Source organism: Aquarana catesbeiana, linkage group LG03 (assembly GCF_042186555.1).
Source record: "Aquarana catesbeiana isolate 2022-GZ linkage group LG03, ASM4218655v1, whole genome shotgun sequence".
In the NCBI taxonomy this organism is placed as follows: domain Eukaryota; kingdom Metazoa; phylum Chordata; class Amphibia; order Anura; family Ranidae; genus Aquarana; species Aquarana catesbeiana.
In genome coordinates, this window is record NC_133326.1 from 201,470,327 (window position 1) to 201,492,798 (window position 22,472).

At 43.3% G+C, this 22,472-nt stretch overlaps 1 protein-coding gene across 3 annotated transcripts in view; it reads left to right on the forward strand.

The window, feature by feature from the left end:
- TBC1D22A (TBC1 domain family member 22A) overlaps positions 1-22,472 on the forward strand; it is a 919,143-nt gene that overhangs the window by 531,344 nt on the left and 365,327 nt on the right. The window lies entirely within an intron of this gene.

Genomic DNA, 22,472 nt, shown 5'->3' on the forward strand with positions numbered 1-22,472 from the left:
AAAAAACAAGGGACTTCAGGTCTTCGGACTCTTTATTTGTTTTGTTTTCTGGCAACAGAAAGGGAAGGCAAGCTTCAAAGGGATCAATTGCCAGATGGTTAAGAATGGCTATTTCAGAAGCTTATGTCCATTCGGGGTTGTCTCTTCCTCAGGGAGTACGAGCACACTCTACCAGAGCTCTAGCCACTACATGGGCAGAAAAAGCTGGTGCCACCCCAAACCAAATTTGTAAGGCGGCTACGTGGTCAAATTATCTTACGTTTGTCCGTCACTACAGATTGGATCTTCTGTCAGCTGGTGATCAGGCGTTTAGCAGAAAGGTCCTGCAGGCTGTTGTCCCTCCCTAGTTGGTAAGTCTCGATTATCCTCTCATGTGCTGTCCTGAAAGACGATAAGGGAAAATTCAAGTTAGACTTACCGGTAACTTGTTTTCCAAGAGTCTTTCAGGACAGCAAACTACCCGCTCCATCATGTTTATATATATATATATATATATATATATATATATATATATATATATATATATATATATATAATGTGTATGTATATGGAAGTGTGTGTATATATATATGTGCTGTGAATTAACCGTATTATGATTGTGTGTTCCAGCTTGGGCCGGAGGTACTCTACTACAACTGATGAGCTGTGGAGAGAAGCCTCCTTTTAAAATGTGGTGGAGTTTGTGTTTCCTGTTTCCTAGTGGGTGGAGCCACTCTCATGTGCTGTCCTACCGGTAACTTGGAAAACAAGTTACCGGTAGGTCTAACTTGAATTTTTCTTTGTAGTAATTGCATGACATGTTAAAAAAAAATCCATTAACAAAACACTGTAAATAAAACTGGCAACAACAGAAAATTGATACATTGTATAATAAATATATGCGAACTGACAACAGCATCAAAATAATGCATTGTAGGATAAATATGTTGCAGCCATCCTAGATGACATGGACTACCTCAGAGACAGAAAATGAACATGAAATCTTTGTTTATAAAACTAATTGAACCATGTAATGAAAATATGATGCGTCAAATAAGCCTATGCATTTTGTGGATTTATTTCACTCTTTAGGGGCAAATGTATCAAGTATCTGTGAAAATATAAAAAAATTTATTATATAAAATAGTCTAGCAAGGATGCCTGACAAAAAGAGGAAAAATAGTAACCACAGAAAAGAGAATGCTCCTCTCCCTTGGGTATGGCAGTGCCATATTGCAAACAATGGACTTGTCATTAGGGGATTAATCCTTCCGGGGCTGAAGTGGTTAAAGTCCCACCTATATTTTTTTCTCTACTGATTTAAGGATGGAGACATATTCACATATGTTTCATTTAAAGTCCCACAAAGTTTTCCCCTCCCCCTCCCCTTTTTCATATCATGTGACCGCCGTGATTGCCTGTAGCAATTGAGAAATTTCCATTAGCCATAGTTAACTGTGCCAGGAGCACGCGCTCTCAGCACAGCTGTATTTACACTAATTCACTTAAATATGTGGCCGCTCATCGCCAAGGCCCACCCATCACATTATTGCGTGCTGCAGGCACCAAGGGGTTAAACTCTGGTGTGAAGTAAATGAAAGATAGGCTTCAACTCAGATCCCTGCCCATCGGTCACTCTCGGCAGCTGACAACAGCTCAATTTAGAACCAGCCAAATGGGCCTACTTGGTAATGTTTGGCATCCCATGTACACAAATACCTCTGAGTTGCTTGAAGTTGCTGCAGCCTGGTTATTTTATTTATATATTTTTTATTTGTGCTAACTAGCTGGGAAGTGTGGTGAGAAATGTCTGTACTGTTTTGGAGAGCCAAAGGTGCTGCTTTAAAGTCAACTTTTAGGGCCTATTTATTTTTGAATGTTTTTGCTAGACGCATTTTCTATTAAAATTAAGATAAACACATCAAAACACATCCGCACATGCTATAGCACATTGACATTGTGGGACATAAGTCTTATCGCTTTCTTTAGCCAACACAGGACTGCATCACAATTACATTCTCCCTTATGGTTATTGTTTAAGTGAAGAGGACAAAGGACTCTGCAAGGACATAACTTCACTTTGCAAAGAATACCAGGGGGAAAATTGCATTTTTGTTTGCACATGGTTGGATAATGGAAGTTAGCAGAGCCCCCCCCCCCTTTTTTTTTTTTTTGACGTGCTAATTGAGAAATACTTACACATCTAACTTCTCCTCCTTGTGTCCTTTTTTAGGACTTTGGTCACAGTGGAGGTATTGTGTCAAACAATAAGGGCAAACTAATTTCTTATTTTTAGTATTCATTATATTTTTTAGCCACTTTTTTTTTTTTTTTTTTTAGTAGTTTAATTTTTATTTGGTGCACAGCCTTTTTTTAGTTGGATACAGTTGGTGGCAAATGTCTGATAATTAATCTGAGCAGCGTTTGTCTGTTGTACATGATCACTACTGTCTGTGTACTATGTTTAACATTACTCAGAGTTACAACATAATCTTAAACAGATAGAGCAACCCTTATCCAAATCACAGTGATTTTTTACAGAACTGGAAAAGCCAAATGTAAAGGTAATGCATTCTGCCTAATTAATTCAATGTTATTTATTTTTTTTTATTGCTTGAGAGACTGCAACATTGCTGAACAAAATACTTTACATATTCTGCAGGTTTTTAAATTTTTTTTATCAAACTTTGTTTCAGATTTCTTCCCACTGTAATTCGTGAAAACAAGAGCTGAACTGATAAATTAGCAGTGAAGGAGTAGTCATTAACCCCTTTCTGACTGCCGAACACATATTGGAAGCGGCAAAGGTGGGGGGCGGGGGGCGCTTAACACTTAAATGCCTAACAGCTTGACAGCTTATGTTTATGTGCTGAAAGTGCACTTAATGTGGACTCCCAGCACAAAAATAGCTCTTAGCCCATGCTAAAAATCGGTAACCAACGGGACCGGCTTCTGATTCTGTGACCACTGTGACAGTGGTCCCATGATCACTGATGCTGATTCCTGTACCCAGGCATTTTGTACTGTTTAAAGAGATGCCAGGTTGGGCACAAAGGGGTTAATAAGGTTGGCATCAATGTATGTATTTGCAAACAGAGCTGCGGGTTACATGGTCCTTTTTTTTGGCTAACTGATATGCTGTAGAGAAGCTAGAAGAATGATGGCTGAAAAAAGGCCAAGTGGTCCACCGAATCCCTTTTTTCTTTAGCTTAAAATATTCATTTTGTTTGAGGCTAGATATATATTTATCCTCAGCATGGTGATCTAATCAGTCTTATAGCATCTCATGTTCATGGCCAAAGTAAGTACTTTGATTGTAAATGAGAGGGAAATTACACTACCTGTTCTAGGTTTTCACTCAAAGGTAACTTGTGCTTTACTTAAAAAAGACCCTGTAATGGCATTGGGTTGCTTTCCTTAAAAAAGTCAGAACTAACACACTAGGGGTCATTTACTAAGATGAATGCGCTGCGCTGGTTCATACCTTAATTGGTACGCCGGATAAAGCCTTAATTGAGCGTGTGAACCGGCGCATGCACAGCAGTACCTGCCCGTGAGAATATTTCCAGCGCAATCCCATTGCGCTGGTTCTCGGCGAGGTACATCTCGCGCTCGCTGCAATAGGAAAAACACATCTTACTATTAAAGCAGTGCAAGAAATACTGGCATGGGTTCCCCCTCCAGGGGTATACCAGACCCTTCAGTCTGGTATGGATTGTAAGGGGAACCCCCTACGCAAAAAAAAACACGTGGGGGGTCGCCCCAAAATCCATACCAGACCCTTATCCGAGCACGCAGCCCGCCCGGTCAGGAAAGGGGGTGGGGACGAGCGAGCACCCCCCCGAACCATACCAGGCCACATGCCCTCAACATGGGGGATGGGCGCTTTGGGGAAGGGGGGAGCGCTGTGGCCCCCCCACCCCAAAGCACCTTGTCCCCATGTTGATGAGGATAAGGGCCTCTTTCCGACAACCCTGGCCGTTGGTTGTAGGGGTCTGCGGGAGAGGGGATTATCAGAATCCGGGAGCCCCCTTTAATAAGTGGGCCCCCAGATCCTGGTCCCCTGCCCTACGTGAATGAGTATGGGGTACATGGTACCCCTACCCATTCACCTGGGGGAGAAAAGTGTCAAGAAAAAAACACACTAGACAGTTTTTTAAGTAAGTAATTTATTAGGCAGCTCCGGGGGTCTTCTTGACTTTGACTGACTTTGGGGGTCTCTTCCGCGCTCTCCAGCCTCTTCTCCGCATCTTCTCCCAGTGTCCGGTTCTTCTCCGCTCTGTCCGGCCTCTTCTCCCGGTGTCCGGTTCTTCTGCCGGACTCCCCCGCTATCTTCTTCCAGCTCTTTTGCTAGCGGGGACCCGGTCTTTTGCCGCTGTCCGGTTCTTCTGCCGGACTCCCCCGCTATCTTCTTCCAGCTCTTTTGCTAGCAGGGGTCCCGGTCTTCTTCGTCGTCTTTTCCCCTCTTCTCTTCTTCCAATGTTGACACTACACTCTCTCCTGCAATGCCGTCTGCGAGGTGACGACACAGTCCCAGGGCATGATGGAACTATGCCGTCATAAGGGGCGGGGTCACCCGGTGGCATCACACTTTCTCCCCAGGTGAATGGGTAGGGGTACCATGTACCCAATACTCATTCACGTAGGATGGGGGGCCGGGATCTGGGGGCCCCCTTATTAAAGGGGGCTCCCGGATTCTGATAAGCCCCCCGCCCGCAGACCCCAACAACCAACTGCCAGGGTTGTCGGGAAGAGGCCCTTGTCCTCATCAACATTGTCCTTCCCAAAGCACCCATCCCCCATGTTGAGGGCATGCGGCCTGGTACAGTTCAGGAGGGGGGGCGCTCGCTCGTCCCCACCCCCTTTCCTGACCAGCCGGGCTGTGTGCTCGGATAAGGGTCTGGTATGGATTCTGGGGTGACCCCCACGCCCTTTTTTTGGTGTAGGGGGTTCCCCCTTAAAATCCATACCAGACCGTAGGGCCTGGTATGCTCTTGGAGGGGAACCCATGCCGGTTTTTTATGTAAAATTTGGCGTTCTCCCTCAAGATTCATACCACAGTGCCTGGTATTGGCGGGGATCCAAGTCGGATCCCCGTGCTTGTCGCTCATTGGGAAAGGAAAAACATTTTTTCCTTTCCCGATGAGCGAGCCAGCTCGGTGCTACTATCTGCAGCTGGTTTTAACCCCACTGCTAGCGGCTGAAAAGGGTTAAATCCACCCGCAAAACGCCGCTGGAGTGGCATTTGCCGGTGGTATCACAGCGCTGCCCCATTGATTTCAATGGGGAGGAGCAGTGAGTTCACCGCTCCAAAGAAGCTGCTGGCAGGACTTTTTGTGATGCCCTACCAGCGCGCCGCTCCAGTGTGAAAGCCCTCACTGGTGTAAATAGAGCCACTTCTTTAGGGCGTTTTTCAGACGCTATTTTTAGCGCTGTAGCGCCTAAAAACGCCCCAGTGTGAAAGGGGCCTAAAAAAAGTCCTGCTAGCAGCACCTTTGGAGCGGTGTATAAAACGTTCCTGCCCATTGAAATCAATGGGACAGCGCAGCGGCGTTCTGCGGGCGGACTTATATAAACCCCTTTTCGGCCACTAGCGGGGGTTTAAACCGCTAGCGGCCGAATACCGCCGGTAAAGCGGCGCTAAAAATAGCGGGCCTAAGGCCCCTTTCACACGGATGGACCTTTCAGGTCCGCCTCGGACCTGCGGACCTGAACAGACACTCCATAGACCTCTATGGAGAGTCGGATGTCAGTGGTGACATGTCTGCTGACATCCGACCCACTCCAATCCGAAAAAGTGTAATGGAGGAAAAACCTATTTTTCCATCCGTCTGCAGATCGGATCGGGTGACGACGCACTCTACGGTCCGTCATCATCTGATCCCCCATAGAGGAGAATGGCACGCTGGCAGGTCCGTCCCTGCACAGTGTGCAGAGACAGACCTGTCATCTTGCTGCTCAGCGGGGATCGACAGAGCGATTCCCCGCTGAGCAGAACGGGCTCCGTACACGGACACGTTCGTGTGAAAGAACCCTAAGGCCAACGCCCTTTGTACAAAAATACACTGGAAAGTTTGTACAAAGTCCCATCGTGTGTATGAGGCTTAAACAACAGAAATTCAAGTTTTCATATCTTTAAAGGTCTCCATACACTGGCCAATCAGTTAGATCTTTCATAAATTATATTCAGTGCAAGAGCCTGTTTGGTTTTCTACAATTAGAAGTAATTCTTACAGTGCATCTTCCTATTACCGCTTTAGCCTAATGCTCTGTTTCCACTATTTCAACCCCAAAGTTGTGTGATTTACAATGTGCTTTTTTGGCTTGTTTTCCATTATTGCAACTTTTCATGCCACTTGGGACTGAAAAATTGCATCACAAGTTCTACCCCATGATTTACAATGAGTACCGTTCATATGTGTGTGACTTGCTTACGCCCATGCGTACATGCCGTATACACAGCGGGCACACCTCTTTATTACAGAAATCCCTATTTGGCATGGAAATTAACCACTTGCTTACTGGGCACTTAAACCCCCCTGCTGTCCAGACCAATTTTCAGCGCTGATGCACTTTGAATGACAATTGTGTGGTCATACTTGACCAAATGTTAAGTTCCCACAAATAGAACATTTTTTTGGTGGTATTTGATCACCTCTGTGTTTTTTTTTTTTTTTTTCTTTTGTTCAAAAAAAAGAAAAGACAGATTTTTATAAATAATTTTGTATATTTTTGGATATTTTTATATTAAATTTTGCAAACAGGTAATTTTTCTCCTTCATTGATGTACGTTGATGAGGCGGCACTGATTGGTTACACTGATAGGCAGCACTACTTGGAACCACTGGTAGGCATTGATAGGTGGCACTGGCAGGTGGTGCTGGTGGGCACAGATGAGGCAGAATTGCCTCTTCAGGACCAATGTCCCTTGTACCTAAGACGGTGATCAGCTTTTATTTTTATCCTCATGCTGTCAGCGTGAGTAGAAAAAAATAAACAACTACCGAACTTTAGTTTACATCATGTGATCAGCTGTCATTGGCTGACAGCTAATCGCATGGTAAGGGGCCGGGTTCGGCCCTTACTTCAATCTGTGATCACCCGAGACTCAGTGCGCGCCCAGCAGGGAGCACACAGGGAGCCCGGCCTTTGACAGCCTCCCAGAAATTCAGGTCCACGCTGTGGCCGTCGTTTGGCTATAGCACAGACACCAAGTGGTTAATAGAAATACAGATGCAGATTTCTAGGACTGGCCAAAAATAATGTTTAGAGTCAAAGGCAACTGATGACTTTCTATTAAAGGTCTAAATGAGCCATTAACATGCATCACAATTGAACTTAGAAATGTGTCTTTGCAAAGTTAAAATAATTAAAATCCTTTATTATTTTTGCTTGGGGATAGACTGCAGAGGGATTAGAAGTTTTGGGGATGTCTACACCCCTGGTAGGGTGAAGACACCTCCCAAATTTTGCCAATTTCTAATTCAAAATTGTTTACTTCCTGTCACATAGCCAAACAGGAAGTGAGAGTAAAACCCTACCAATGTATGTCCTTGGTTGACACACAGGTCAACCTAAATAGTTTCCCCATTCGGGAGATTGCACTCTAGCATTTTGCCATGTACATCCCAAATTATTATGTATCTTGGGGTTTATTTACTAAAAGGTAAATCCACTTTGCACTACAAGTGCACTTGCTGGAGATCCGAGGGGGAAATGCAAGGAAAATAAAAAAAACAGCATCTTTGCCTCTACATGATTAGATGATTGATTCATCAACTACACTTGTATTGCAGAAAAGATTTGCGTTTAATAAACTCCAAAATACCTAATAATTTGGGGTGTACACAACAAAGTGCTAGAGTGCAATTTGCATAATGGGGACACTAGTTAGATTGACCTGTGTGTCCCCAAGGAAAAATATTGTTAGGGTTTTACTCTCACTTCCTGTTTGGCTAAGTGACAGAAAGCAAAGCCAATTTTAAGAAAAGGGACTCAAAGCCCAACCTAAAAAAAAAAAAAATCTTGATTTCCCTCAAATGTCCACAATTAGAATAGGATTGTCTTCAGCTTGATTTTAGTTCAGTGCTCTAAGGCTCGATTCACACCTATGCATGTTGCTTTTGGGCGTTTTTGGAGGTTTTTTTTTCATGCTTGCCACGTTTTTGAGCAGCGTTTTTGCCGCGATTTGCGTTTTGCGTTTTTTTTTTTTTTTTTTAGTTTTTTTTACAGTCTAAAAAAAAAATTAAAAAAAATAAAAAAATTTAAAAAAACGGCAAAAACGCATCAAAAACGCTGCAAAAACGGTGCACTTGCGTTTTTGATGCTTGTCCATTGAATTCTATTACATGCAAAACGCTGCATTTTGCATGAAAAAAAGTCCCTGACCCTTTCCAAAAATGCAGAGAAACAAAAAGGCATTGATGTGAACATGTTCCATAGGAACCCATGTTAAAAAATTCCCGTGCATTTCTGCAAAATGCAAAATGCTTCAAAAAACGCGCTTGTGTGAATGGAGCCTTAATCAGTGCTTCTCAACCCTGTCCTTAAGTACCTCCAACAGGCCATGTTTGCAGGTTTTCCTTCATGTTGCACAGGTGCTTTAAATCAAAGTCAATGGCTTTGTATTTTGGACAGCTATTTTAGATAAGATAAATTTCCTAAACATGTCCTGTCGGGGGGGGGGGGGGGGGTACTTGAGGACTGAGGCTGAAAACCGCTGCTCAAAAAGAAAATTGAATACTAACCACTCTGAAATGTTACTTTCCTGGTCACTATCCATGGCAGATTACGCACAATCCATGCATGTGCTACCATGAAGGCACCAGGAAAGTAACTTAAAACTAAAAAAAAATTAAAAAGGGATTTGTCTTAGACATGCCAATCAGCCTAGTTAAGCTGCAGCTGGGAAATCCGTTGCATGAAAAGAACACACATGTAAACATAAAAAAATTGAAACACTTTTATTGGTCCAAAAAAAATCAGGACTTGGAAAAGAAGCAAGGAAAGCAAAATACACATATGGGTATGGGGCCCAGGTCCTACCCTAAGGGACATATATCAATGTCACCAATTGGACAACCCCAAAAACGAAACAAGGAGAAATGCCTTTAAATATGCCAAATTGCTTAAGAGCCAGTTCACACCAATGCAGTACAGTGCATATTTTATGCATCAAAAATGCATGGAAAGTCGGTTATATGGTTTTCAATGGCATAGTACACACCAGTGCTTGCATTTTCAGTGTGTTCCAGTTCCTGAAAAAAAAAGTAGAACATGCTGCATTTTTTCTGCACTGGACTGTACTGGAAAGCTGTAAAACGCATCAAAATGCCCTGGAATGCACTTGTCATTATTTAACCACTTCAGCCCCGGAAGGATTTACCCCCTTCCTGACCAGAGCACTTTTTACAATTTGGCACTGCGTCGCTTTAATTGCTAATTGCGCGGTCATGCAATGCTGTACCCAAACGAAATTTGTGTCCTTTTCTTCCCACAAATAGAGCTTTCTTTTGATGGTATTTGATCACCTCTGGCGTTTTTATTTTTTGCGCTATACACGGAAAAAGACCGAAAATTTTGAAAAAAATTATATTTTCTACTTTTTGTTCTAAAAAAAATCCAATAAACTCAATTTTAGTCATACATTTAGGCCAAAATGTATTCGGCCACATGTCTTTGGTAAAAAAAATGTCAATAAGTGTATATTTATTGGTTTGCGCAAAAGTTATAGCGCCTACAAACTAGGGTACATTTTCTGGAATTTACACAGCCTTTAATTTATGACTGCCTATGTCGTTTCTTGAGGTGCTAAAATGGCAGGGCAGTACAAAACCCCCACAAATGACCCCATTTTGGAAAGTAGACATCCCAAGGAAATTGCTGAGAGGCATGTTGAGCCCATTAAATATTCATTTTTTTTGTCCCAAGTGATTGAATAATGACAAAAAAAAAAAATTACAAAAAGTTGTCACTAAATGATATATTGCTCACACAGGCCATGGGCATATGTGGAATTGCACCCCAAAATACATTTAGCTGCTTCTCCTGAGTATGGGGATACCACATGTGTGGGACTTTTTGGGAGCCTAGCCGCGTACGGGGCCCCGAAAACCAATCACTGCCTTCAGGATTTCTAAGGGCGTACATTTTTGATTTTACTCCTCACTACCTATCACAGTTTTGAAGGCCATAAAATGCCCAGATGGCATAAACCCCCCCCAAATGACCGCATTTTGGAAAGTAGACACCCCAAGCTATTTGCTTTGAGGCATGTTGAGTCCATGGAATGTTTTATATTTTGACACAAGTTGCGGAAAAGTGACAATTTTTTTTTTTTTTTTTGCACAAAGTTGTCACTAAATGATATATTGCTCACACAGGCCATGGGCATATGTGGAATTGCACCCCAAAATACATTTAGCTACTTCTCCTGAGTACGGGGATACCACATGTGTGGGACTTTTTGGGAGCCTAGCCGCGTACGGGGCCCCGAAAACCACCGCCTTCAGGATTTCTAAGGGTGTAAATTTTTGATTTCACTCTTCACTGCCTATCACAGTTTCAGAGGCCATGGAATGCCCAGGTGGCACAAACCCCCCCCCCCAAATGACCCCATTTTGGAAAGTAGACACCCCAAGCTATTTGCTGAGAGGCATGGTGAATATTTTGCAGCTCTCATTTGTTTTTGAAAATAAAGAAAGACGAGAAAATTTTCAAAACTTTGTGACAAAAAGTGAGGTCTACAAAATACTTACTATACCTCTCAGCAAATAGCTTGGGGTGTCTACTTTCCAAAATGGGGTCATTTGGGGGGGTTTTTTGCCACCTGGGCATTCCATGGCCTCCGAAACTGTGATAGGCAGTGAAGAGTGAAATCAAAAATTTACGGCCTTAGAAAGCCTGAAGGCGGTGCTTGGTTTTCGGGGTCCCGTACGCGGCTAGGCTCCCAAAAAGTCTCACACATGTGGTATCCCCGTACTCAGGAGAAGCAACAGAATGTAGTTCGGGGTGTAATTTCACATATTCCCATGGCATGTTTGAGCAATATATCATTTAGTGACAACTTTGCGCAAAAAAAATTTAAAAAAATAAAAAATTGTCTCTTTCCCGCAACTTGTGTCACAATATAAAATATCTCATGGACTCGACATGCCTCTCAGCAAATAGCTTGGGGTGTCTACTTTCCAAAATGGGGTCATTTGGGGGGGTTTGAACTGTCCTGGCATTTTATGCACAACATTTAGAAGCTTATGTCACACATCACCCACTCTTCTAACCACTTGAAGACAAAGCCCTTTCTGACACTTTTTGAATACATTAAAAAATAATTTTTTTTTGCAAGAAAATTACTTTGAACCCCCCACACACTATATATTTTTTTTTAAAGCAAATGCCCTACAGATTAAAATGGTGGGTGTTTCATTTTTTTTTTTTTCACACAGTATTTGCGCAGCGATTTTTCAAACGCATTTTTTGGGGAAAAAACACACTTTTTTAAATTTTAATGGACTAAAACACACTATATTGCCCAAATGTTTGATGAAATAAAAAAGATGATCTTAGGCCGAGTACACGGATACCAAACATGACATGCTTTAAAATTGCGCACAAACGTGCAGTGGCGACAAACTAAATACATTTTTAAAAGCCTTTAAAAGCCTTTACAGGTTACCACTTTAGATTTACAGAGGAGGTCTACTGCTAAAATTACTGCCCTCGATCTGACGTTCGCGGTGATACCTCACATGCATGGTGCAATTGCTGTTTACATTTGACGCCAGACCGACGCTTGCGTTCACCTTAGCGCGAGAGCAGGGGGGACAGGGGTGCTTTTTTTTTTTTTTTTTCTTTATTATTATTTTTTTTTTTTATCATTTTTTTAAACTGTTCCTTTTCATTTTTTTTTTTTTTTTTTTTTAAATCATAAATTTATTGTTATCTCAGGGAATGTAAATATCCCCTATCATAGCAATAGGTAGTGACAGGTACTCTTTTTTGAAAAAATTGGGGTCTATTAGACCCTAGATTTCTCCTCTGCCCTCAAAGCATCTGACCACACCAAGATCGGTGTGATAAAATGCTTTCCCAATTTCCCAATGGCGCTGTTTACATCCGGCGAAATTTAAGTCATAAAATGCTCGTAGCTTCCGGTTTCTTAGGCCATAGAGATGTTTGGAGCCACTCTGGTCTCTGATCAGCTCTATGGTCAGCTGGCTGAATCACCGGCTGCATTTTCAGGTTCCCTGTTAAGACAGGAGAGCCAGAGAAAAACACGGAAGACATTGGGGGGAGGGGGGATTCCCTCCCACTGCTTGTAAAAGCAGTCTAGAGGCTAATTAGCCGCTAGGATTGCTTTTACATGAAAGCCGACCGCTGGCTGAAAAGAATGATACCAAGATGATACCTAAACCTGCAGGCATCATTCTGGTATAACCATTCAAAGTCGTGAATGGCGTACCTGAAGACAAAAAAATGGTTAACAATAAAGCACAGTAAACGGTAAAGTATAAAAAATTGCATACCTGAAAAGCAAACATGATAAAACATAATAACAATAAAACATTGCAGAATAGAATACAGTAAAAAAGAGCAGAACAATAGAGAGAATAGAGAGAGAGAGAGAACAATAAAACAACTATTTTTTTTTATTTTATATTTTTGTATGTGTTTTTTTTTTTTTTTTTTTACACTTTTTTTTGTAACTGTAACTTTTATAACTGTAACCGGTTCCAGGTTCGGGTCTCTCAAAATGCGTCTGGGGTTCCCCTAAAACTCCATACCAAATGTGGCATCTTGGGAGACCCTGTGAAAGTGTGCCTAGTCTGTGCAATGCTGTACCCTACGCTAATACTCAACTAGTGTATGGTAGCGTTCAAAACATTCACCAATGCAAAGACCAGCATTGTCAGGACAGGAGGGACAATAATAGCGGGTGTCACGCCTATATCCGCGCTTGCTGCAGACACGACATCTTTTTTGGGGGGGTTCGCTGGGTAGGGGTACTCGGGAGGACATAAAGAAAATGCCTCTCATGCAGCTGACTGCATTTGGTTGGGGATGTGAATGGGTGAAGTACAGGCGCTGCAGAAGTGGTGGGTTCCCAATTAGGATTGGCGAATGCAGCAGGAAGGGCATTATGGGCACGATGGGCCTGTGTTTGTCTTTTTGGTGACAGCGGGACACTACTTGTGCTTGCCACCTCACCAGCTTGAACTGCACTTATGGGACTCGCCACGTCACCAAGTGTTACTGCAGTGCTGGTTTGACAATGACCGGGGTGTACTAGGCCGCTGGTGCTTGCCAGTTCACCAAAACGCTACAAAAAAAACTGTTAGCGATCGCAGGGATCAGGCCTGACTCTGCGAACGCTGCAGTTATGCGTTTAGTGTTTTGTAAGTGACAGTGATCGATCGATACTGCACTTGGGTGGACTGGGCTGGGCCGGGCGGAGGGGCAAAACGCAGGTGCTAGCAGGTATCTGGGCTGATCCCACTAACACTGCGTTTGTGGGAACCCAAAACTGCTGGGGACGCCAGTATAGATCGGATCAGATATTGATCCGTTCAGATACTATACCACTAAGGGAGGTGTATGGTGCGTGCGTGGGTGTTAGCGGTACTGGCGCTAACCTGACGCTGCCTGGGGCTGGTGCTTGCCAGTTCACCAAAACGCTACCAAAAAAACTGTTAGCGATCGCAGGGATCAGGCCTGACTCTGCGAACTCTGCAGTTATGCATTTAGTGTTTTGTAAGTGACAGTGATCGATCGATACTGCACTTGGGTGGGCTGGGCCGGGCGGAGGGGAAAAACGCAGGTGCTAGCAGGTATCTGGGCTGATCCCGCTAACACTGCGTTTTTGGGAACCCTAAACTGCTGGGGACGCTAGTATAGATCTGATCGGATCAGATATTGATCCGTACAGATACTATACCACTAAGGGAGGCGTATGCTGCGTGCGTGGGTGTTAGCGGTACTGGCGCTAATCTGACGCTGCCTGGGGGGACGCATATCACCGCCGGGCGATCAGGGGGCTAAACCTTTATTCGGTAATAAACGGCGGGTGCCCTGACACTATAAAAAATAAACGAACTAACCAGCGTCACCCGTAACGGTTATATGATGATCAGTGGTGAAAGGGTTAACTAGGGGGCAATCAAGGGGTTAAAAAATTTATTAGATAGTATATGGGGGTCCCTGTCGCTATAAAACGCTGACGGCGAACCTCAATATTTACCTCCCTAACTAGCGTCACCAGCGACACTAATACAGTGATCAGAAAAATGATCGCTTAGCGACACTGGTGACAGGGGGTGATCAAGGGGTTAATACTTTATTAGGGGGGTACCCTAGACCTACAGGGGGCTAACACTCACTGCCCTACCACTTCTAACTGTCACAAACTGACACCAATCAGTAATCAGGAAAAAAAAAAAATACTGCTTGGTGTCAGTTTGTGACAGGGGGGGTGATTGGGGGGGGGATCGGGGGGGGGGGGGTCGGGGGTGTTTTATGTGCCTGGCATGTTCTACTGTGTGTGTGTTTTGTGCACTTACATGTCTTCTCTCCTCGGCGCTGGAACAGAAACTGCCGAGCCGAGGAGAGATGACATCACATCCTCTGGGGGCCAGGTCACACCATAGAAACGCAGTCCGGATGCGTTCCAGGTGCTTTTCTGCATGCACGTTTTTGATGCGTTCCAGTGCGTTTTTGTTGCATTCTTGATGCAGTCCAGTGCTTTCCCCCCCTCTTCCCCCCCCCTCTTTTTTCTTAACCTTAAATAAGGACAAGTGTGTTCCATTGCATTTTTGATGCATTTTACAGCGTTCCAGTACAGTCCAGTGCATAAAAAATGCAGCATGTTCTACTTTTTTTTTGTTGGGAACTGGAAACGCACTGAAACTGCAAGCACTGGTGTGAACTATGCCATTGAAAACCATATAACCTACTTTCCATGCGTTTTTGATGCAGAAAAAAAAACGCACTGGACTGCATGTGGTGTGAACTGGCCCTTAAGGAATAAAAGTTATTTAAAACTACTTGCAGCTATAATGAAATGCCTGACCGGCAATACACATTAAAGTTCATTGACAAAAACAGCATTAAGAAAAAAAAAATGTCTGGGGTTCCCCTAAAACTCCATACCAGGCCCTTCAGATCTGGTATGGATTTTAAGGGGAACCCCATGCCAAAATAAAAAAAATGGCGTGGGGGTCCCTCTCAAAATCCATACCAGGCCCTTCAGGTCTGGTATGGATTTTAAGGGGAATCCCGTGCCAAAATTTTAAAAAAATGGCGTGGGGATCCCCCCCAAAAATCCATACCAGACCCTTATCCGAGCACACAACCTGGCAGGGCGCAGGAAAAGAGAGGGGACGAGAGAGCGCCCCCCCTCCTGAACCGTACCAGGCCACATGCCCTCAACATTGGGAGGGTGCTTTGGGGTCCCCCCAAAACACCTTGTCCCCATGTTGATGAGGACAAGGGCCTCATACCCACAACCCTTATCGGAATCTGGAAGCCCCCTTTAACAAGGGGACCCCCAGATCCCCCCCCCGTGTGAAATGGTAAGGGGGTACAAAGGTACCCCTACCATTTCACAAAAAAAGTGTTAAAAATGACTAGAGACAGTTTTTTTGACAAATCCTTTATTTAAAGTCTCTTCTTTCCATCTTTGGGTCTTCTTCCTTCCTTCATCCTTCGGTTTCTTCCTCCATCTTCTTCTTCGTCTGCTTCTCCCTCCGATCTTGCTCCGGTGTTCTCGTCCGGCATCTTCTTCCGCGGCGTCTTCTTCCCGGCTTAGTTCTCGGGCCGCTCTGCATCCATGATGGGAGGCTCCCGCTGTGTGACGCTCCTCTTCTTCTGACACTTATATAACGGAACCATGTTTCAGAGGGGGCGGGGTCACCAGGTGGCCTCTATTATTTAAGAAGTGTCAGAAGATGAGAAGCGTCACACAGCGGGAGCGGCCTGAGAAAGAAGCAGGGAAGAGGCAGCCGCGGAGGAAGATGCCGGATGAGAACGCTGGAGCAAGAAGCAGAGGATCGGAAGAAGAAGCAGAGGAAGAAGAAGTTGGAGGAAGAAACCAAAGGATTATGGAAAGAAGAAGGCTTTAAATAAAGGATGAAAAAAAAAAAAACTAAAGCGCTGATGTGGATTCTCTATATAATAGCAAAACAGCAAAAAGAAATGTGTAAGCTGCAACCAACCAATTAGTGCTGTGACACCTGTTGCTATAAATCAATATAAAATATGTTGGTGCGCTTATCAAACTATCCCCATCTGTTGGAGTGGTGCTTATATATAAAATCCTAAACCATAAAAACACCCTGATATAATCAGTAAAGTGAATAAGTGCAAATAAATAATCAATCAATAAAGTGAATAAATGCAAAAAAATGCATCAAAAAACATATACCCTGATATCACAATCAGTAAAGTGAATAGGTGCAAATACATATATCAATCAATAAATTGAATAAATGCAAATAGATGCATCAAAAAACATATAAGGGAACACACATCCCTAGATATATGTAGATGAAAAAAAAAAAAGCAATAAATAGTGTCTGTGTTAATCCAGCTGAGCTCTAAATGTCCAATCACTTGCCTTCGATGAACTTGCTTGTATTTCAATTCTCACAGATCACAGTTGCATGATGAATTACATATGATGATTCACATAAAGATAAAAGAAAAAACAGAAAAACGCAGTGTTTTAAATGCTACAAGACTGGGCAAACAATGTAATCCACTCACACATTTGCAGTAGCTGAATCACTTTTGTTATAATGGTCAGACAACTTCAGGGTGTTTTTATGGTTTAGGATTTTATATATATAAGCACCACTCCAACAGATGGGGATAAGCGCACCAACATATTTTATATTACTTTAAATAAAGGAATTGTAAAAAACTGTCTCTTGTCATTTTTAACATTTTTGGCCCTTTTTTGTGAAATGGTAGGGGTACCTTTGTACCCCCTTACCATTTCACACAGGGGGGGCGGAATCTGTGGGTCCCCTTGTTAAAGGGGGCTTCCAGATTCCGATAAGCCCCCCGCCCGCAGACCCCCACAACCACCGGGTAAGGGTTTTGGGGATGAGGCCCTTGTCCACATCAACGTGGGGACAAGGTGCTTTGGGGTGACCCCAAAGCACCCTCCCAATGTTGAGGTCATGTGGCCTGGTACGGTTCATGGGGGGGCGCTCTCGCCCCCCCCTCTTTTCCTGCGGCCTGCCAGGTATAAGGGCCTGGTATGGATTTTGAGGGGCACCCCCACGCCTTTTTTTTTTTATTTTTGGCGTGGGGTTCCCCTTAATATCCATACCAGACCTGAAGGGCCTGGTATTGAATTTCGGGGGAACCCGACACATTTTTTTTTCTTAATTTTGTTTTTTTTCTTAATGCTGTTTTTATCAATGAACTTTTATGTGTATTGCCGGACCAACGTTTCATTATAGCTGCAGCCAGCGTTAAAAAAATAAATAAATAAAAAGTGTGAGGTGCGCCCTTTCAACCTATGCAAATGCATTTACGTTGCTTGACATTTACTAAGATTTTGCCGGTGCACTGAACCAACGCATTTGAACAAGCGCAAATGCCGTTTGAGCATGCGCAGTGCATAAATTGACCTCCCGCAGCTACAAATGTATTTGCCGGCGCAGCCGGCTTGTTCGGAGAAATTCTATTTCTATTTTCGCCATATTTGTGACTTGGGCAGTTAGTACCATACTTCCTCACATCACCCCACATCACCCCCATAATATTGGCACTTCCAGCTTGTTGAAATTTTAAGTTAAAGATGCCGTGCGCCATGTCTATAGTGGCGTACCGATCGGCTCTTCCCGTGCACCGGGAAGAGAATAGTAAATGGGGAATTGCGCTGTGTTACCGGTGCATATGCTTTGTAAATACGAAAATGTCATTTGCGCATTGGCGTGCGCCGCAACTCATGGCGCAAATGTTTCATAAATCAGCCCAACTGTGTACTTGTTGAAATAGAAATAAGTAAGGAACCACTGACAGCCTAAAGCTGCACGTGCCAGGGCTGTTGTCCTTTACTCCAGTAGATAATTTAGGAACAAGTATGCAGGCTAGTAGTCCAAACTTCACTAAACTTTTCTGGGAGAGTGTTTCACTAAAAGGTAAATTGAAGACAAGAATGACTTGCACTTAAGAAACAAGTTAGCAGATGCAATGCTCAATTCTATCCTTTTTTCTTTTTTCTTTCTTTTTTTTTTTTTTTTTTTTTTTTTTGAAGGAAAGCAGTAGATTTTTTCAGCACATTTTCTGTGGCTGTGATAAGTGTGTACTGTCTATTGTGTAAGTGATTAGTTTGTGTGCTTTGTATCTTTACTCTGTTGGAACTTGGAAGACATATGTAGTTTATCAGCAGCTAACCTGTCTGATATATGTCAATGTGCCTATCTCTTGAAAACTTCTGAGTTGCTTTGTGCATTGTTTAGGAAGTTACTTCTTGCATCATTGCGGTGTATGAGACACTGATTGTTGATATCTTGTGGTTATACTTCTTATTGATACCTTAAAGAATACAGGTGATTGTCTGTTATTTCTACATTATAAGTCCAAATATATTTTCCATGTATACAGAATGCTGAATATCCTTAGCTCAAAGCCCTGCTCAAAATAAACTTTTTTTTTTTTTTTTTTTTATCTAATTTACAATAGAGTGGTAAGCTAATAGGACATCTATTAGTTTTTTTTTTGTTGCCCAGTCACTTCCTGTCTTTGTGATAAAAAATGTTTGGAGGAGGGGCATGGCCTGTTGTGGTCCGCGTAAGAAGATGGCCGACTGATAACGGAGCTCCGCTCCTCCACAGCTGCTCCTCCACAGCTACTCCTAGCGCCAACCAGCAGCCCATCTGAGCACTGAGACAGGGAGCTCTAAACAGCACAGTCCCGGAGTATGTCCTACAAGTGAACCCAGCTGAGGGGATCGCGCTGGCTTCTAGATGACTATATCCGGTCTGCCCAGCCTCCGGCCCAAGATGGCACCGTCCGGGACCGAAACAACACGGCGCCGCCTCCTCCTCAAACATGGAGAAGACACTTGGACAGCAGCTCCATCCAGACTTGTCTCACACTGACAGAGGTAAGAGATCAGCCATATCCCCTGCTCACTCCCCCACCAAGCCTCCTCCTGTGAAGACACAACATGGTGCTGACACTTTTAGTCCCACAGCTGATGTTCTCCCTACACAATCAATTGCAGCATTTGCAACTTCTGACAGCCCTGCTTCAGAGCACCCTCTTAAAGCAATGTCCCTACAAGCTGACATGCAGAGAAAATTTAGAGCTTCCATTAGCCACTTGCGCAGTAGGATTGATTTCTTTTAGAAACGTACTGTGCACATTGAACAGTACTTATCCGCAGCCACCACAGATCATAATACTGTAGTGAATATACAAGATGAATACTTTGAAGCTATACAACAACTCCGCCTGAAAGTTGCTGACCTGGAGGATTGCTCCACGCGAAACAATATAAAAATCAGGGGAGTCCCAGAAGCTATAACACCTGCTGAGATAGTTCTGTATCTACACCAACTGTTCTGCAAAATCCTGCCATCACTCACAAGACAGGATTTGCTCATTGACCGGGCCCATAGAATCCACAAGCCATGTCACTTGCCTGCATCCCTCCCCATGGATATTCTGGCCCAAGTCCATTTTTTTTTCAATTCAAGGAACACAATATGAGATGAGCCGCTAGATCCGTGTGGACACTTCCTGAACCGTTCAAAATTCCTGTCAAAATTCCTCTATATAATAATATTTCAGAAGCTTCATCACAGGCACTCAAAGCATTTGCACCAGTCATTTAAATACTCATGGAGCTCAAGATCACATACAAATGGGGGTTCCCTATGAAGCTATTGGTCACCAGAACCAGCAAACCACCTTCCTAACTCCCAAAGATGGGATTAAACAGCTGCACAACTGGAATATAATCCTTAAAACACCGTTCAAAACTCCCACCAACAAGCCATCCAAAATCACCAATAAGTGGGCCTCAAGTGATGCACCCTTGTCATCTGATGTCACTGCTGCCCATGGGCTACCCTCCATGGACACTTATACTTGTTGCTGGATGTTACATTTATATGTTTTTGGAGGAGCAGATGTCATGTTGGTGACCTCTCACCACCCAACTGCTATGGTGTGCACAGCATTTCTCAGGACTGTTCCTATGTGTTTTAACTGATTTGAAATTGCATTGTTGTTCATATTTACTTTTTTTTTGCTGTTTTTTGTTTTTGTGAAGTACTTGCATACTCTGTGAACCTCACTTCTTGCATATTTTGACTATTTACAAATATCGTACCTTTAACTTTGGTCTTTTGGATCATGTAGTGTACCCTCCAAGTCTATCAGGACCATATATCTTTTCTGTGCCATTATGATATTACATCCCTGAATGCTAACGACTTAAATAGTCCATTCAAGTGTTCCCTCCTGTGACTTGAGTCTATTGCCCAATGCACAGACATACTATGTGTTCAAGAAACACATTTCTCTTTGAACAACTCGACCCGCTGCACCCACAAACGCTTCCCTCATATTTACAACTCTCAATCTAATAAAAAATTAAGAGGGGTTATGATTGCAGTACACTTTTTAGCATCCTTTGCTTTATCACATGTAGCACAAGATCCCTCTGGCAAATTCTCAATATTGTTGGCTTCCTTCAACAATAAGCCTTTGATAATAGTTAATATATATACACCGAATACCTGCCAAAAATCCTTCTGCAAAACTATCATGCAAAAACTTTACATTATCTCAGAGACTCAGAGAAGTCATTGTGTGGCGACTTCAACAAAGTAACAGATCACTCCCTGGACACTTCCAGCTCAAAGAGAAGGAGGTCTATGGCCCTCTCCTCCCTTCTACTTTTAGAAACCTTTTATGATCCTTGAAGATGTCAACATGGCACTGTGAGGGATTACTACTTCTACTCTTATTCTCAAAAAACATAGGGCCAAGATGTTCTTCTTCCCACATATCCTTTACTTCTTCAGGACTCTGCCGTTACCAATACTATCTTCTGACATTGCTAAAATTCAACGAACCTTCAACAAATTTATCTGGGCAGCTCGAAAACTTTAACTAAAGTCCTCCCTATTAAGCACATCTATAGCTTTTGCCAGCCTCGAAACACCTAAAAAGGCAGGGTATTTCCAAGCTTTCACTATTGTCTGCTTGGCAGCAGTAGTGACATATAACAGTAGTTTAAAATGGTGATGAGTCAAGGACGTGGGTTTGTTGTTCAGAAGAGCCACTGTTGTGTCAGGTGGTAGGGAGTTGGCAAATAGTTTTGTCAAGATTAAGAAAATCTCTGACCAGAAGGCTTGTGCTATGGGACAGTCCCACCAAATGTGGAAGTGTGTACCTGCCTCATTACAGCCGCGGAAACAGTGTGGCAAGTATTGCAGGACCAGGTACCACCTGCTTGAGCACCTTGTAGTTAGTTTCTAGGGTGGCAATGTTTGGGGATGAATACTTAGTTACCTGCCAGATAGATGACCAATCAGCCTGGTCTAGAGTGAGGTTGAGGTCTCTTTCCCATCTGCTAACATATTCTGGAGGTTTTGCTGTTTCTGGGGCAATTATGAAGGTATAAAGCTCAGAGATTAGCCCTCGTCTGTGGGGATCGAACTTACACGCCCATTCAAATGATGTAAAACCTGAGTCTGGGTGATCGGTTGGGATAAAAGATGTGAGAAATTGTTTGACCTGTAAAAATCGGAAGAGTTCAGAGGAGGGAATGTCATGGGACTCACAGAGTGTTTGGAAGGGTTTGAAGGTGGTGGACATAAAGAATTGATGAGCTCTGATCAGGCTAGCTCTCGACCAAGCTGAGAATGAGGCCGGGAAGGACCAGGCTGGAGAAAAGTATGGGTTGCAAAGAAAAGAGGGTAAAGGATTATGAGGGGACTGGAGGCCAAATTAAGTCTTAAGTCTATCCCAGATAGCGAGGCTATGTTTTTGTATCTGGGTTGGTGATGGATCTACGTAGGGCTGGGGCCAACCAAAGGAAATTGGCTGTGGAGATGGAATCACAGTCCACTGATTCTATGGCTACCTATAGTGGGGTTTCCGCTGTGGCATGGTATTTTGGAAGTTGGGCCAGCTGTGCAGCATAATAGTACTTCTGAAACTTTTGAACGCCTTGGCCTCCTCTAATTCTAGAGGTACAGTATATAGAGTAGGTTTAGGTAGTCGGGATCTGTTTGTTCCAGATAAGGGAGGATGTGCGATGCTGCAAAATTCGGAGGTAGTATGAAGGTACTATGATAGGGAGTTCTCGGAATTGGTAGAGGAGTTTTGGGAGAATAGACATTTTCACAACAGGGATTCAGCCCATCCAGGACAGTGGTAGTGTGGTCCATTTGGACATTAGAGACGAGACTGTACAGTAATAAAGAAGAAATCTTGCGAGCCACAATAATCCAATACCTTAATGGAGA